The following is a 16,432-nucleotide window of genomic DNA, read 5'->3' on the forward strand; positions in this document are numbered from 1 at the left end:
AGAGACTTGTGAGGAAGATGTTGACACCTCATGCCCGGCAAATGACTTTGCGGAAGACTTGGCTCTCTTGGTCAAGAAATATTCCGGGACCATGGCAAACAAAGGGAAGAATCTACAAGGAAGATCGTTTGGACGAAGAAAATGCTACAATTGTGATAGCCCAAGACATTTTGTGCACGATTGTCCTTATGAGAGACGTGAAGACAAGTCCGAGAAGCTTGTGCTCAAGAAGAAGAAGTTCACCAAGTTTTCCAAGAGGAAAGATGACAAGGCTCTTGTTCATGAGGAGTACATGTCCGGAGATGAAGATGACGGTGATGATGATTATGTGGGCACGGCCGCCATTGCCATGCATGCCACTACCTCCTCCTCCACCACCGGCCTCTTCGACTCTCCCAACGAGGACAAGCCGTTCACTCATCATTGCCTCATGGCCAAAGAGGTAAAAACAAAGTCCAACTCTCAAAAACCCTTCATCCACACTCCCAATGTTTCATGTGAGATAGTGGAGGATGAGTGTGATGATGGTGTGGATAATGATGAGGAATCCTTGATGGCTTTCATGAACACTCTTCATGGTGAAGCTCGTGCTCGTTTTAGTGATCTCCTTAAATCACTCGCCGAACGCGATGATTTTATTGAGAACGTTGAAAACCTCCTCATAGAGGAAAAAGAGAGAGTCGAACTCCTCGAGCACGAGCTATATGAAGAGAGTGTCATGAGAGCATCACTTGAGGAAGCCTTGTCTTCTCATAAAATTGACTTCGTTAAAACCGATGATGCGTTGCAACTTGCTCCTGAGAACAACGATGCCCTTAAAGTAAGGGTTGAAAAGCTTCTAGTTGATCACACGAGACTTGTTGAGGAACATGAGCTCCTTGTGACTAGTTCCAAGGTTGTCAAAGGTGACCTCATTGCCCTCACCGAGTCGTATGCTCAACTTAAAGCTACAACCATTAAGGCTCTTACTTCCATCCCTCATATTGATTTAAATGATGAATCTTGTACGGCTAACTTTGCTCATGATTGAACCTCTCTCCAAGAGGAGAATAAGAAGTTAAAATCCCAAATTGAGAAAGGGCTTGTGTCGTGCATTCAAGGGGAGAAAAACCTCAATGACCTCTTGAGCAACCAAAAGGAGTGTGTTGCCAAGGAGGGAATTGGGTTTGACCCCTCTTCTAAGAAGAAGAAGACCAAGAAGAAGAGCCACAAGAAGAAGATCGGTCCTACTTCTCCTCCCCAACAAAAGATAGCATTTGTTCATGAAGGACACAAGGAGAAGGAGAAGGAAAAAGGGAATGTCGGGGATGGCAAGGTCACTAGGGACAAGGCCATTCCCAAAGAGTTTGCCGGCAAGAACAACCCATCTTATGTCCTCATGAGAGGAAATGATGGTCATACCTTTGCTAAATTTTTTGGCACTAACTATGATGATTATGCTTGGACTATTTGGGTTCCTAAGACCCTTGTTGCTAACTCTCTAGGACCCATTGCAAAATGGGGACCTAAAATCAAAGCTTGATTCTTGTAGGACTATACCTCCGGTGGAACACAATGGGTGATCGATAGTGGTTGCACCAATCATATGACCGGAGAGAGGGAGATGCTTGTGGAGTTCATTGATTCGCTCAAGGCCACTTCAAACATCTCTTTTGGTGACAATAGCAAGGGCAAGGTATTGGGTTTGGGCAAGGTGGTAATCTCTAGTGATGCATCACTTAAGAATGTCATGCTTGTTCAATCTCTTCACTACAATTTACTTTCTACGATTCAATTGGCTCGTGCCGGTTATGATTCTCATTTCGGTGAATTTCATGTGACCGTCTTTAAGAGAAGCAATCTCAAAGTGGTCTTTGTTGGGCATGTTGAAGACAACCTTTACGTGGTTGATTTCTCAAATGAGAAAACTTATCTTGCAACATGTCTAATGGCCAAGGCCGACGTGGGGTGGCTTTGGCATCGCCGGCTAGCACACGTTGGCATGAGAAATTTACAAGCTCTCTTAAAGGGGGAGCACATCCTTGGACTAACCAATGTGTCTTTTGCCAAAGATCGTCCTTGTAGTGCGTGCATTGCCGGAAAACTTCATGAAAAAGCTCATAAGGTGTCAACTATCATTACCACTTTGAGGCCTCTCGAGCTCATTCACTTGGATCTCTTTGGGCCTCCATCTTATGATAGTTTGGGAGGGAGGAGGTATTGCCTTGTCATTGTCGATGACTATACAAGATATACATGGGTGTTCTTCCTCAAGACTAAAGATGAAACTCAAGACACCTTCATCAACTTTGCCAAAGAAGCTCAACGTCAACATAATTGTGAGATCAAGGCAATTCGAAGTGACAACGGCACCGAGTTCAAAAATTACACTATGAACGAGTTCTTGAGCGATGAGGGGATCAAGCATCAATATGCCGCGCCATACACTCCCGAACAAAATGGTGTTGCGGAAAGGAAGAACCGGACTCTCATTGAGATGGCAAGGACCATGCTTGACGAGTACAAGTCTCCATACAAGCTTTGGGCCGAAGCCATCAACACCGCGTGCCATGCTACAAACCGGCTTTATCTTCGTAAGCTCAAGAACAAGACTCCCTACGAACTCCTAATCGGGAGAAAGCCTAACGTCAAATACTTTCGAGTATTCGGTTGTAAGTGTTTCATTCTAAATAAGAAATCCCGTTTAGCTAAGTTTGCGCCTAAAACTTATGAGGGCATATTTGTTGGATATGCATCAAACTCGCATGCTTACCGTGTTCTCAACAAATCCACCGGATGTATTGAGGAAACGGTAAATGTGGAGTTTGATGAAGATAATGGTTCCCGTGCGGAGCAAATTGTTCCTAGTGTTGTAGGTGATGAGGCTCCTTCACAAGCTATAAGGACTATGGGGATAGGCCACATTCGTCCACAAGAAACACCCCAAGTCCAAGTAGAAGAAGAAGGAGTAAGAGCCCCTCTTGTGGATTCTCCACAAGGGAAGTCATCACCGCCACCACAAGGTCAAGATGCTATGGAAAATCATGAACCTATCCAAGAACAAGATCAAGTCCCTCATGTTCCCGAGCAAGATCAAGGGCAAGCCCAACCAAATGGCGAAGAACCAATCCGTGAGGCCCAAGGTCAAGCTCTTGATCAAGATCAAGATCAATCCCAACCTCAAGTGTCTTCCACATCATCACATCCAAGTGATCAAGAACTAGAGGTTGTGAAGAGAAGGGTGTCTCCAAGGCTAAAGCATTCTCAAGGCCAAGCTTCTTCCACAAGTTCAAAACCAAGTGAAGAAGAGCTTACCCTCAAAGTGCAAAAAGCGGCCGCCAAGTTAAAGCATCTTCAACATCTCACCGACAACATTTATGGAAGCATCAACAAAGGGGTAACTACTCGTAGACGTTTGGCAAACTTTTGTGAACATCACTCGTTTGTCTCTTGTGTTGAGCCCCTTAAGGTTGAAGATGCACTTGACGACCCGGATTGGGTAAATGCCATGCATGAAGAACTCAACAACTTCACCCGCAACAAAGTATGGACTCTTGTGAAGAGACCCAAAGAACATCATAATGTCATTGGAACAAAGTGGATCTTTAAGAACAAACAAGATGAGCATGGACAAGTCACTAGAAACAAGGCAAGGTTAGTGGCACAAGGGTTCACCCAAGTTGAAGGTTTGGACTTCGGTGAAACCTTTGCCCCCGTTGCCCGTCTTGAGTCCATTCGTATCTTGCTTGCATATGCTTCACATCATGATTTCAAATTGTATCAAATGGATGTGAAGAGTGCATTTCTTAATGGTCCTCTTAAGGAGTTGGTGTATGTCAAACAACCTCCCGGTTTCGAAGACCCCGATCACCCCTCTCACGTTTATGAACTCCATAAGGCGCTCTATGGACTTAAACAAGCACCTCGTGCTTGGTATGATCACCTTACGGCGTTCTTAAGCGAGAAGGGGTTCCAGATCGGGTTAATAGATTCCACTCTCTTCACGAAGAGGGTAAAAGGAGAATTGTTTGTGTGCCAAATATATGTTGATGATATTATTTTTGGTTCCACTAACCATGCTATTAACGTTGAGTTTGAGAATCTTATGACCAAGGAATTTGCTATGAGCATGATGGGAGAGTTGAAGTTTTTCCTCGGATTTCAAGTGAAGCAATTGAGAGGAGGAACCTTCATCAACCAAGCACTTTATATTCAAGACATGCTCAAGAGGTTCAAAATGCAAGATGTCAAGCCCATGAAGACGCCCATGCCCACAAATGGCCAACTTAATCTTGATCCCAATGGTAAAGATGTGGATCAAAAGGTATATCGCTCTATGATCGGTTCTTTGCTTTACCTTTGTGCATCTAGGCCGGATATTATGTTGAGTGTGTGTATGTGTGCAAGATTTCAATCCGCTCCCAAGGAGAGCCATTTTTCGGCAGTGAAAAGAATCCTTCGATATTTGGTTCATACCCCAAACTTGGGCCTTTGGTACCCCAAAGGAGCAACTTTCAAGCTATTAGGATATTCGGATTCGGATTGGGCCGGAGACAAGGTAGACCGCAAGTCCACTTCCGGGTCTTGTCAATTCCTAGGGAGGTCATTGGTAAGTTGGTCTTCAAAGAAGCAGAATTGTGTGTCCCTTTCAACCGCCGAGGCCGAGTACATTGCTGCAGGAAGTTGTTGTGCACAATTATTATGGATGAGGCAAACTTTGATGGATTATGGTGTCAAATGTGACAAAGTGCCTCTATTTTGTGACAATGAAAGTGCAATCAAGATCGCCGACAATCCAGTGCAACATAGCCGAACCAAACATATCGAGATTCGTCATCACTTCATTCGAGATCATGTGGCCAAGGGAGACATTGATTTATTCCATGTCAACACCGAGAAGCAACTTGCCGACATTTTTACCAAGCCACTTGATGAAGCAAGATTCCGCGAGTTAAGGCATGAGCTGAATATCGTGGATATAAGTAACTTGGATTGAGGTTCTTGCATACACACACATACTCTACTAGTATCTTGTTTTAGATGTAGGCACCTAAGTAGGGGGAGCTAGCTCAACTAATGAGCTATCTTATCCTACTAGTGCATAAATTGATCAAAATCTTTCACATTAGCCATTTGAAGATGGCATTTGTGCTTCAAAGATGAGTATTGGTCTTGGACCCAAGGTTCATATCTTCGCGGTGCCATACCAAACAAACTCAAACATGGTGGCTTCGGCCACCGCCCTCCGTTGGAGGTTGGATCGTTTTTGTCTTTTGTTTGTGTGGTTCTTCTTGTCCTTGTGTTCGTGTTTCCGTGAGTGTGTGTTTTCTCGAGTCTCTTCCAGTGCAAGTGCTACACATACTCCTTTCTAGTAGTGTTGGATTTCTTCTGCGACGTGTTCAGAAGTGAGGCGGGAATGCTCTTTGGGGTCTTGGTAAGAATTTGCATTCAGCCATAACCCAACAAGCTTCTCCTGTCAAAATCCTCTGGATACCCCGTGCCCACGGCCCTTGTACCGTGCGCACGGGGACCCCGTGCCCACGGCCCTTGTACCGTGCGCACGGGCCCCCGTGCGCACGGGGCCTTTAGCCCGTGCACACGGGGTCTGCGGTTTCTGGCCCTGAAGAGGTGGGACGTGGGGGGTTTGGGTTCTTTCCCACCCAGTCGCCCCCTCCACGCCCCAGATCGCCTCCAGGCCGCCGCCGTCGCCTCCTTGTCGCCGGTGCTCCTCCGTGCGCCGTGGGACTTCGCTGCTCCGTGGAGATCTTCCGGGATGGGGTCCTCCTCTGGTATCTCCCTCCCCTTGTTCTTCTTTTTCCTCCTTTGGATCCGTTTTAGTCTAGGGTTTCCTCCTCTACTAGTCTAGGCCAGTCGTTCCCTTGTGGTAGACTAGGGGTGGATGGGCATTACTGTGGCAGTTCTCCCTGCCGCACTCACTCCCGGATCTCGATCTGGAAGTGGTTGTCGCTGGGCGAACCCCGTGTCCACGGGCCTTGTACCGTGCGCACGGGCCCCCGTGTCCACGGGCCTTGTACCGTGCGCACGGGACCCCGTGTCCACGGTGGTCAGACCCCCGTGTGCACGGGGTACACAGTGGTGCCAGTCCTCCTTCTTCTCTGTCTTCCATTCCTCGCCAGCTTCTCGAGCACTTGTACTTATTTGTGTCTCTCGTGTTTGTTGTGTTTTGTTGTTGTTGTGTTTCAGACTCTGCTGACAAGAGGTCCGAGCTCCGTCGCAAGCGCACCAAGGCAGGTTCCAGGGAATTCTCTTTGGCTCCTCGTCAGCCGGCCGAAGGAAGTGGTCAGGGCTCTGAGATGGGCCGTGTTCGCCGTACCACCTCCAAGCAGCCAGTGATTGAAGCCTCCGAGGATTCAGAAGAGGAGTATGATTCGCAGGAAGATGCTCACTATGAGAACCCCGCAGATGCAGAGATAGAAGATGAGGATGATTCTGCTGATGATGTTGATGAGGAGGAAGGAGAGGAACATGTGCTCCCAGGAGGTCGGAATGTCAAGAATCTACCTCTCTCTAAGTGGACCAAGCCAGAGCTTTGGGCTTGCAGGCAGGATTTCCCCTATGTGCCAAACACTGATGCAGGGGTTGACCCAAGATTCAAGAATGATTTTCAACACCGGGTGTTCTCTGAGCTGATCATGACCAAGAAAAACAAGTTTGCCCCCCACAAGCAAATCAATGTGGAGGCTCTTCGGGACAATGATCATACCTATCCCGGTGTGTATAGTGCTCTTGGGAGGCTTGGCTTGATCCCGTTCGTCGCCTTCCACCATCCGTTCAGTGAAGATCTTGTGATGCAGTTCTTTGCCACCGTATACTTCCACAGTGATGAGGCTCGCACTATGACTTGGATGTCTGGCACATATGAGTGTGAGGCCTCCATGGCCAAGTTCTCTGACATCATTCCGTATCGGTTCTTTGCTGAGGAGCATCCTGAGTATGGCCGTGTTCGTGAGACAGGTAGAGACAAGGATGAGATTGCTTTTGCTTACAAGCCAGACAAGGCCTTCACCACCGGTTCTATCAAACATTTGAAGCCAACCTATGATACTATGCGTCACATTCTTAGGTACACGCTTAATCCTAAGACCGGGGACTCTCACAATCTGAGGAGCTCCATGTTGGATATCTTTGTCTACCTTCATAACAAGAAGAAAGTGGATGTTCTGGACTTCATGTTCTTTGAGATCAGGCAGTGTGTTCAGGAGAACAAGTCATGCATCTATGCTCCGTTCATCCAAGCTTTGATTGAGTCCGTCTGTCCCGCCAGGTACATTGCCAAGTACCGCACCTCCTTTCCGAAGCGTGATTCCAACTGGCTTCCGGCTGCTCCTCCACCATATGTGCCTCCCAAGAAGGGGCGCAACCCCAGGCCTGAGGATCGTGCTACCTACACTGAGGGATGTTCATCCTATGTGCGGATTCCGCGTAGCAAAGGGAAGCAAGTTGCTACTGATGCCAGTTTCACCAGAGAGGAGAAGAAGTCTCTTCTGAAGACCGTGAGCAACATGTTCAAAATGTGTCAGTCCATTCAGCGCCGTCAGGTCAAGGAGATCAACAAGGGCAAGCTGGTGAGGCGTCAGGAGAAGGCTGAGCGTGCTGCAGCTGGTGAGGAGGTTGGTCCAGGGTCCGAGGACATCGACAGTGTGGCCACAGCTCGTTCTTTTCCCTTGGGGGGATGGCACTTTGATGATGATGATGATGATGCTTCGAGCGCACCTCCTCTTGTCTAGAGTCTCGTTAGCATCGCCTTTTCCCTTTTTGTTGTCTTGATGACAAAGGGGGAGAAGTGTTCTATTAGGGGCGTTTGCAGTTGGTTTCAGTTGGGTGAGATCTCAAGGCCTCGTTTCTCGTTTGTTTTGGTTGTGTTTATTTGGCTTGAGATACTCTTATTTACTTGCTTTCGCGGTGTGGTCGTGAGCTACCTAGTCTATGTGAGAGACTATCTACTTTATGGAATTTATCTATGCTTATGTTGATATATCTTGTGGAGTATGATCAAGCTTCTATATGTTAGTCTCACGTTTTCTGCTCACCACACTTGCATGTGATCTAGGCACCGTGTTGGGTTTTATTATGTTGATCACATGCCTTGACAATGTGGATCTAGGGGGAGCCTCATATGTGTGTGCTTGATGCATAATCAAGCATTTTTTTCCTTGCACATATATAGGGGGAGCTCCTTTGATCAACTATTGTCGCATGGCTGTTTACTTAAGTTGTATCCTATATGCCATGTCCTAACCATGTTGTCATCAATGCACCAAAAAGGGGGAGATTGAAAGTGCAAGTATCACTTAGATTATATTTTGGTGTGATGACAATGTGGTTAGTGGAACTATTGTTGGTTGCTAAAGTTTATCTCAGGACGTTGGTTCCAAGGTGTCCATTGATGGAGGTGTGCGACCCCCCGGTCCAAAAAGATCAAAGGCGTGGTTACCGGCGACTCGAAGATTTTTCGTTTTGGTTCGATTTGAGTCGTAGGTAAAACCACACTATCAAGAGGGGTCTTCGTGGAATTATGTCGTGTGGGAATGCCTCCAAGACAGATACACCAGCCCTCCTACACCTCCTCAGATATTCCACTTGTTGTGTGCTTTGCCGTGGTGTCCTGTGATGTTTCATCAGAAATCTTCTGGACACCCCGTGTGCACGGGGTCTCTGACCCCCGTGCGCACGGGGTAGTCAGAATATTTCTGGACACCCCGTGCGCACGGGGCTGACTTGGCCCGTGCGCACGGGGTACCTCGAAACTCACTGGACACCCCGTGCGCACGGGGCTGACTTGGCCCGTGCGCACGGGGTACCTCGCATCTCACTGGACACCCCGTGCGCACGGGGCTGACTTGGCCCGTGCGCACGGGGTCCAACGGGCAGAAATCCCCTCCCGGCCAAGAACACTATAAAAGCCCCCTTCTTCCTCCTCCATCCCTAACCCTAATGTCTTGTTGAGCTCCTCCATTGCTACACCCCATTTTGCTCACTACTCTCAATCCCTCCACCCAATCTTGTTGAAACTTTGGGGATTGGGAGAGCAAGACCCGATCTACACTTTGACCAAACCAAATCGCATTCCCCGCAACATTCATCCACCATGACTTGTTACTCTTGGAGCTTGGGCTCCTAGGCGGTTAGAGGTTCCTCCGGAAGCTTCCTTGCTTGTGGTGTGCTCCGGAGAAGTTTGTAAAGGTGTGGTGGTCGCCTTCAAGACCAACCCTGAGTGATTCGAGGCTCATCCGTTGGGGGTGACTCGAAGGAGATTACGGTGAGCCTTCGGTGGCGTTCCGCAAGCTTTGGCTCTGGCACCGCTCCAAACGGAGAGTAGCTCTTCCCCAAGGAAGAGTGAACTTCGGGATAAAATCCGCGTCCTCGTCTCACTTGTGGTTAATCCTTTCCCGCACTTTACTTAGCCGTGTATGCTTGTTGGCTTGCTAATTAGTTTGTTGCCTAGCATTCTTAGCTTAGAGCTTGCTTGTCATATAGGTTGTGTTCACCTAGTTGCATATCTAGTGAACCCTTTTTATCCGCTAAGCCTTAAAATTGACGAGAAAGAGTAAAATTTGTAGTCTCCTATTCACCCCCCCTCTAGTCGACCATATCGATCCTTTCACCAGGCTCAGATGCCACTATTGGGGAACGTAGTAATTTCAAAAAAATTCCTACGCACACGCAAGATCACGGTGATGCATAGCAACAAGAGGGGAGAGTGTTGTCCACGTACCCTCGTAGACCGAAAGCGGAAGTGTTAACACAACGCGGTTGATGTAGTCGTACGTCTTCACGATCTGACCGATCAAGTACCGAACGTACGGCACCTCCGAGTTCAGCGCACGTTCAGCTCGATGACGTCCCTCGAACTCCGATCCAGCCGAGTGTTGAGGGAGAGTTTCGTCAGCACGACGGCGTGGTGACGAATAATGATGTTCTACCGACGCAGGGCTTCGCCTAAGCACCGCTACGATATTATCGAGGTGTAATATGGTGGAGGGGGGCACCGCACACGGCTAAGAGATCAATGATCAATTGTTGTGTCTATGTGGTGCCCCCTGCCCCCGTATATAAAGGATCAAAGGGGGGAGGTGCGGCCAGCCTTGGGGCGCGCCAGGAGGAGTCCTACTCCCACCGGGTGTAGGACTCCCCCTTTTTCTAGTTGGATTAGGACTTGGGAGGGGGGAAAGAGGAGAGGGAGAAGAAGGAAGGGGGGCGCCGCCCCCTTCTCCTTGTCCTATTCGGACTAGGGGGGAGGGGCGCGCGACCCAGCCCTAGCCGCCTCTCCTCTCTTACACCTAGGCCCACTAAGGCCCATTATGTTGCCGGGGGGTTCCGGTAACCTCCCGGTACTCCGGTAAAATCCCGATTTCACCCGGAACACTTCCGATATCCAAACATAGGCTTCCAATATATCAATCTTCATGTCTCGACCATTTCGAGACCCCTCGTCATGTCCGTGATCACATCCGGGACTCCGAACAACCTTCGGTACATCAAAACATATAAACTCATAATATAACTGTCATCGAAACGTTAAGCGTGCGGACCCTACGGGTTCGAGAACTATGTAGACATGACCGAGACATGTCTCCGGTCAATAACCAATAGCGGAACCTGGATGCTCATATTGGCTCTCACATATTCTACGAAGATCTTTATCGGTCAGACCGCATAACAACATACGTTGTTCCCTTTGTCATCGGTATGTTACTTGCCCGAGATTTGATCGTCGGTATCTCAATACCTAGTTCAATCTCGTTACCGGCAAGTCTCTTTACTCGTTCTGTAATACATCATTTCGCAACAAACTCATTAGTTGCAATGCTTGCAAGGCTTAAGTGATGTGTATTACCGAGAGGGCCCAGAGATACCTCTCCGACAGTCGGAGTGACAAATCCTAATCTCGAAATACGCCAACCCAACAAGTACCTTCGGAGACACCTGTAGAGCACCTTTATAATCACCCAGTTACGTTGTGACGTTTGATAGCACACAAAGTGTTCCTCCGGTAAACGGGAGTTGCATAATCTCATAGTCATAGGAACATGTATAAGTCATGAAAAAGCAATAGCAACATACTAAACGATCGAGTGCTAAGCTAACAGAATGGGTCAAGTCAATCACATCATTCTCCTAATGATGTGATCCCGTTAATCAAATGACAACTCATGTCAATGGCTAGGAAACATAACCATCTTTGATCAACGAGCTAGTCAAGTAGAGGCATACTAGTGACGCTTTGTTTGTCTATGTATTCACACAAGTATTATGTTTCCGGTTAATACAATTCTAGCATGAATAATAAACATTTATCATGATATAAGGAAATAAATAATAACTTTATTATTGCCTCTAGGGCATATTTCCTTCACAAACGCGTGCTCGTCTTGCACTATGGCGTCGTCCACCCAAGATCCGTCCGCGGCTAGGTACCCTTCGTCCTCCTGCCGACACCGCAACATATGGTTTTCGAACTTCATGTCATTTTTTAGAGTAAGAAGGATGTCGGGTACTCGACCATGGAGAGTGAGTTGTTTGTGCGACGCGTGGTTGGTCGTACCTACGGACTTCCTAGGATGGAGCGCAAGGGGACGGGGTCTTTTGAGAGTGTGTGCATGGTTCGCTTCATGGCTAGACTTGAGTATCAACAATATAATTGTCCAATCGCCAGGCTTCAGTATCGACAATATTACTCCTTCCGTTCCATAATCACCAGGCTTGAGTATCAACAATATTACTCCTTCCGTTCCATAATATAGTGCGTGTAGAATTTTTGAAAAATCAAACTTTACAAACTTTGTTTAAGTTTATAGAGAAATTTGTTTATATGTACATACCAAATATATAAAATATAAAACTACATCTTATAAAGAATTTAATGATATATGTTTGACATTTTAGATGTAAGTATTTTTGTCTACAAACTTGATTAAAATGTATCAGGTTTAGTTTTAGAAAAAATCTATACGCACTACATTACAAAACAGATGGACTACAAAATATTTATTGAAGTGCGTTGAATATCTCGGGAGTCGATAATCAATGTGACGATGGATATCGTGGTCGGATGCTTTACCAATTATAGGCTGCAATGCGTTACTAATCGTACCAGAACAAAGTGTACGGGTCATTCGCATTTACCCTGGTTCCTAAAGTTACATTCTTAGTAGTTGTGAGTAATTGCTTAGTTGTTGCCTTTATTGCTCAGTTGGGAGTATCCGACAAACAAAGAATCGATATTCATCATATATATTTAAGACAAAACGTCCTAGTTATGTGCAGTAAATACGATTAGACCGCTCACAGTAGGAGTAATTTAGCTAGTAACGTAATGCATACCAATGTAAATTTGCCTATGTGGTGATGAGTTAACAAGGAGAGGAATGTTTGTGAAACATAGCATTTTCAAAATGAGCCTACGAGCTAATAAATGAAGTCATGCGTAACATTACTACTATGACACCTTACTCTATGAAGGTAGCACTTCCAAAATGAGTCTACAAGCTAATAAATAAAACCATATATGACACTATTATTATGATACTTTACACTATGAAGGTATTCCTCACTTGTATAACTTACTCCTCTCGGTATAACATAGCATCTCCGAATTGGATGCGGTGTTCGATTTGGATGCCGCGCTTGCGCGATGAAGAGCGGGAGGGGCCACAGGGTCCGGCTTGACATGGAGGAGTGTCTCCGTTGGCGCCGTCGGGCTGTTGACGTGGAGGACGGAGCAATAGAGCATGACCTCCATCCGCTGCTCGTACTCATCGTCATAGCGTACACCGCGTCTTGCGTCGCCAGCTGTTGCTGCAGCGGCCGGTCCTCCTCGTCGTCAAAGGAGATGACGATCTCCTCCTTCACTGAGGCGTCAGTCGCGGTGAGGACGAAGGCCCTGGAGTGTCAGGGCGGCATCGCCACGCCCCTCCGGAGCCCATTGGCCCATGACTTGCCCGTCGATGGAGTTGTAGATGAAGAGGGGAGGTGCTGAGCGATGCGGTGAGTGTGACGTGGATGGCGCCGAAGCATGGCTTATACAGCCTCGGCCAAGCCATGCGAACGGACAGTAAGCCACTTCAATTCGCCACAGCGTCTCAAGTTGGTTCCTCGAGAATCCGCCTCCGCATTGAAGCGGCGGCTCCCGAGAGATCGCGTCTGTCGGCGCGGCGGCCGGAGTTGGTTCCTCAAGAAGTTGTGTCGGCATTAAAGCGGCGGCTCTCGAGAGGTTCCATCGGCTGGCGTAGCGGTTGGAGTTGGTTCCTCCAGAAGCTGCATCCGCATTGAAGCGTCGCCCTCTTGTTTGGTCACATTAGTGACATCAATGTCGGCCGCTGCATGCTTTGAGCTAGCATTTATGCGGAGCAGGAGGCAACGCGTGCATCGAACGAAAAGCGCGAGAGAGGCGGGTGGAATTTTCTGGTGGGTCAGGTTAGACAGACTCGGATGTGATAGAAGTATAGACGCCCGCAAAGCCCCTCCCCTTTGCCTCCGGTTTTGCGAGAGAGAAAATCCGTCCGGACCGCTTATCGAACTGACGCAAGACCGTTTTGAATGGCAAAACACGTTCGAACCGCTCGTTCCGACAATTGCAGGCGGCTTGCAGGTCCACGTTGAAGACTTCCTTATACTTTAACTCAATTGGCATGGGGGTGTGTGGAAGAAGGGGAAGAATCCCCACTCTCAATCCTGCCCGACGGCTCGCAGTGCGGTTTGACACTGCCAAATCTAATTAGCGGCAGTTGGGAGGAGCTACTGATTCGGTGGGGGTTGTTGGTTTTTGATTCACTCTCGCATTCAAGTACCACGGCGTATCATTCGAACCAGACCCCGGCGGAAGCAAACAAAGTCTCCAAGATTCCAGAGACAAAGGCATGCCATGTTCACACTTCACCACACCCTTCACACTGTCAGGTACTAGTATTACCCATGTACTTCCTTCGTTTTTAAATATAAGTTTTTTTAAACATTTTAAATGGACTATAACATACGGATATAGACATATTTTAAAATCTTGATTCACTCATTTTGTTTCGTATGTAGTTATTTGATGAAATCTCTAAAAATACTTATATTTGGGAATGGAGGGAGTACTTGCTACGGAGTCAACGCACTGATATTACGCGGTGAAACAGTGGCATTCGCGGGGGAATTGCCCCGTAAAAACAAGCTGCACATACTTACTCACTACCCACTATTTCAGGTAGTAGGATGCACCGTAAAATGTCTCTTTCTTTGCGCAGCGTATTTTCTGCTTGCTCCTTCGCGGTGGCCGGGCAGGGAACATCATTCAGCTCTGCAACCAGTCATTTTCACTGAACGCGTTCTTCTTCAGATTTCATCACCTTCCCTCAGAAAGTCTAGAGCGCAGTGACAAGCACTCGTATAAATGATTTCTCATCGGCTGTTGTCTTTCCTGGAACTCCGTTTACGTCCTACCCGAATGCCCTGAAAGCAACAGGTTTCTGCTAAATCCTGCCTGTTAATGGTGTCCGGGCTGTACTATAACGTTTCCTCCAGGCAAAATCCTTTTCCCTTGGGTTCTGTCATCTATGTTTAGCCTATCACAGTATATCCTTTTCTCCCGGGGAGGAGGGACGACGGCTACACCGACACAGATGCTTGCTTTGGGACCGCCAGACCAGCGGTGTGAAGAACAGGTAACGTCGCCGTCGTCGTCGATGGAACCGCCGAAACTGCTGCCCGATTTCCCGGTCGGTTTGAGGCATCGAAGTCTTGTATCGCAAGACGGGCAAAGTCGCGTCGACCGCAAGCACGCACCGACACATCCACGCCGGGGAAACAACACGGGAGCGTTTATAATCTGCAGTGCTAGCTACTGCGTTGTACTCCTAGTACCCCAGCAGTACGGCGGTAGGCAAAGAATCTCCCATCCACGCGCTCGGTGTGGACTGTGGAGTGTGGAGTGTGGAGTCATCGGACACTCGGTAGGTGCCAAGCATCTTCACTTTTCTTTCTTTCTTTATCTGTGCTGCGCTCGTCTCTCTGCCGGCTAGTAGGCTGCAGCGGATGTTGCTTGTGCGAAGACCGGGAAGATCGTGTGTCGGTTTTCCCGGAAACTTCGTCCCCGTTTCGCAGCCTTGTGCAGGCAAAAGCAGAACGTAGTAGAGTAGGATATGGTAGCGCTAATGGTATCTTCTGCGTGCAGTTTTAGTTGCATCGATGAAATTTCCAACGAATTTCATGGTTCTCGGGGAAAACTAATCTGCACTTCTTGATTATCTGTGGCTGTTTTCAGAGGCCGTTCGGTGACTGTGTATGTTGCGCGCCATAGGAGCAAGTCATGTTTTTCTTCTTCTTTAGACTGGAGCCAAGTCATCATGGTGCCCATATGTATTCCAGTTTGGTGACTTACAGCCCACTACAGTCCACTTGAAAGGTCCCTTGTACAGCCTAGCTTTATAAGCCTGGGCTAACAACAAGGCGACTACTATGCGCCGGCGCACCGGCCCAAATTTCGGCCGGTCGCCGCGCAACCCTCCGATCTACCCAACATTAACCGTTGGATCCTGTTTTGCATCGTCTTCCTACCCCTGGATCTCAGACACACAAGTAGCGGCCGCTTCTCCCCCACGCACGCACTTGCAGGGGCACCACAGACCTGTGTTTTGATTTTCGGTTTGAGATTTTTTTCGCCCTAGGTCGAGATGGCTGAATTTCGGCCATTTTCAAAAATTTCGGCCAAAATTTGACCAGGATTTTGACTGAAATTTGACTCAATTTTGACCAAAATTTGTCAAATTTGACCAATTTCGGTCAAGGATAGATTTCGCCCCAGGCCGAGATGGCCGAAATCCATTTTTCTCGGCCGAAATTCAAAACACAGCCACAGACCGCCCAAATCAAGAGCTCGGGTTGCCTCCTACCGCCGCCAGGTTGCAGCATCTGCTTCGCTGCTCGCCAGCTCGCCGTCGCCTTGGTGCGGACTTGCCATCATCGCCAACGGGCTGCTGCAGCCGCAGCACCGCAAAGCTCCCCTCCCGCGGCTCTGGCCCTCCATGGCCATGGCGCCATCGCTCGGGCTTGCCGCACAGATGGTCGACGCTCGCAGTGGTCCCTCAGGTCGTCGCCATCACGGGCGTCGGAAGTGCACTTCTGGTTCGACCTCTGTAGCACCGGCAAAAAAGTCGCCGCGTCCGGTTCCAGCAAAACCGGACGCCGGTTGCATCATATGTCATCATGGTGCCAACTTTTTCTATAGCCGGTTGCAGCTTGCCGCCGTGTGCAGTCAAGAACTCGTCGTGGTCACCATCGTCCATGGTGGAAGCTTTCGTAGACGCCGATTGCAACTTCACCATAGCCAGTTGCAGCTTTCTCCGTTAGGCCGTAGCGCATGTCACCTTCAATTGAAGCTTTTTTTATCACCAGTTGTAGCTTTTCCCGACAACGGTTGTAGCTTCTCGGGCGCCGGTTGCAGCTTCCATGG

This window comes from Triticum aestivum, chromosome 3D, assembly GCF_018294505.1.
Source record: "Triticum aestivum cultivar Chinese Spring chromosome 3D, IWGSC CS RefSeq v2.1, whole genome shotgun sequence".
Classification (NCBI taxonomy): domain Eukaryota; kingdom Viridiplantae; phylum Streptophyta; class Magnoliopsida; order Poales; family Poaceae; genus Triticum; species Triticum aestivum.